The 2306-nt window shown below is 46.5% G+C and overlaps 1 long non-coding RNA gene across 1 annotated transcript; it reads left to right on the forward strand.

Moving 5' to 3' along the window:
* Positions 1–305: 305 nt before the first annotated feature.
* LOC106522109 (uncharacterized) lies at positions 306–1943 on the forward strand. The gene is made up of 2 exons (XR_001310747.1): positions 306–1803; positions 1875–1943. It is a non-coding gene; the product is annotated as an uncharacterized LOC106522109 (long non-coding RNA).
* The last annotated feature ends 363 nt before the right edge of the window (positions 1944–2306 follow it).

A 2306-nucleotide genomic window follows, 5' to 3' on the forward strand; every position in this document is an offset into this window, starting at 1 on the left:
AAAGGACATTAGAGAATACATTGGGTCTTGCATCCAATGCTCCCTGGCCAAACCTTCTTGGCTTCCACCAGCGGGTCTCCTTAGGCCGCTCCCCATCCCATCTCGTGCATGGTCACATATCGCCATGGATTTTGTGACAGTTCTGCTGCAGTCTGAGGGTAAGACAGTCATCCTAACTGTGGTGGATCGTTTTTCCAAGATGGTACACTTGATAGCCCTGAACAATTTGCCAACTGCTAAAGAACTAAGCAATGTGTTCATTAAGGAGATCTTCAGACTACATGGCCTATCTAAGAATATTGTTTCAGATCGTGGTCCACAGTTTATCTCTGGCTTTTGGAAAGAGTTCTGTTCTATGCTTGGCGTAACACTGAGTTTGTCTTCAGGATGTCACCCCCAGACTGACGGCCAGACGGAGCGAGCTAACCAGGAACTGGAGATCCGCCTAAAAATACTGTGTGGCAACAATCAACCAAGTGGGTTGAGAACCTCTCCCTAACGGAACACGCTATCAACATCTTTCCCGCAAGTGCCACTGGTCTTTCCCCCTACTACGTTGTCAATGGATTTCAGCCACCAGTCTTCATCGTCCACTAACAGGCTGCTAGAGTTCCTTCAGCATATCAAGCAGATTTAAGATGTCAGCAAGTTTGGAGAGCTGCCAGAAAGGAGGTACGCAAATCTTCCTTGGTGGCATCAAGAACAGCCAACCGTAGAAGGATTTCTGCTCCCCATTACAAGGTTGAGGACCGAGTTTGGTTGGCCATGAAAGATTTACCTCTCAGGGTAGAACGCCACAAATTAGCTCCTCACTTTGTGGGTCCCTTTCCTATCTCTAAGGTAATCAACCCGGTGGCAGTCAGGCTCAGCCTTCCCGGATCCATGAGGGTCCATCCCACTTTCCATGTGTCCCGGGCCAAACCTGTTCTCCAGTCAAGATTTGTGCCCTCCTCCAGGCCCCCTCTTCCCGCCCGACTCATCGATGGTGGTTCTGTCTTCACTGTCAATAGTCAGCTAAAATCTCGCCGATGGGGACGACAAATCCAATATCTGGTGGACTGGGAAGGATAGGGACCTGAGGAAAGGTCTTGGGTTCCAGCTCGACACATTCTAGATAAGAACATAATTAAAACATTTCACAGAGATCATCCGGCCCAGCCAGGTCCACTCAGAGGTCCGTCAGGTGCCGGAGCTTGATGGGGGGTTCTGTTATTCTGTCCCTGTCTGCCCAGATCATGCCTCAGTTTAGTTTTATTATCTTATTTCATGTTCCAGTTTCTCCTCATAGTCTTGTTCCCAGCCTTACAGCTCACATCCAGCTCCTGCTCATTGCTCTCAACCCTCCCTTCATAGAAACCCTAATCAAGCTCATTTCACTCACCTGTTTCCTGCAGTATATAATCCAATCTCACTCTCCAGTTCACTGCCAGATTATCTTGAGCTTGCCTGTGGTTCTCCAGTGTTTTCATCCATGTCTTATTTTGCCTCTTGATCCTGACCTTGTTCTTGTCCCCTGGTTCAACGATTCTCGCCTCAGCCCGTAACGGATTATACCTGCCATCTGCTTTACCGGTAATGACTCACGCCTTGCTTTTTGGGCTCCTGCTCTTTGCCTCACCCCTGATCAGTACCTCCAGCCATCTGACCACCTGGATCTCGACCCATGCCTGTACCACGGATTATCAGAACTTGCCTTTTGGACCCAAACACTCCAACCAAATTAACGGGTGACGTCACCGCACCGTGCTGGAACGCAAACCCTTCCATCAAAGTTTCCGTCTGGAGTCCTTCAACTGGAAACAGGTTAGTGGCTTTAATTCTTTGGAAAGTCCTCCTATATCATTCTTCCACTAATCTGAATTTCTTGTGTTTAGATCTGACGAGAATCCAGTCCAAGCACTTCCTGGTTAATTCACCTCTGCACAATAAACTTTGTAAAACTTTGTCTTGGTCCGGTGCTTATTCAGAACTCAAAACTCGGTTCTTGTCAGATGGAGATGTTCGTGAAATCTAAATTTAGAACCAGTTTGAAGGAACTTCAATCCAAGAAATAAAAGTTTTGTAATAATCTAGAGTGGTGTTAAAATTGTCAGATCACGCAAACTTGTTTTTAAATCCTGATGCATCTCAGTAATCCAGGTAAAAAATCAGAAAGAAAAAAATTGTATAGGTCTTCTGGACGGGTTCTTCTCAAATGAAACGTTTCGTCTCTCTTCCAAGAGACTTCTTCAATCTGAGAGTTTCAGGCAAAATTCAGGCTTTTAAGCCCTGCCTCCATGTGACTGATACTCACATCACATGGCTAT

This window comes from Austrofundulus limnaeus, unplaced genomic scaffold (genome assembly GCF_001266775.1).
Source record: "Austrofundulus limnaeus strain Quisiro unplaced genomic scaffold, Austrofundulus_limnaeus-1.0 Scaffold121, whole genome shotgun sequence".
NCBI lineage: Eukaryota > Metazoa > Chordata > Actinopteri > Cyprinodontiformes > Rivulidae > Austrofundulus > Austrofundulus limnaeus.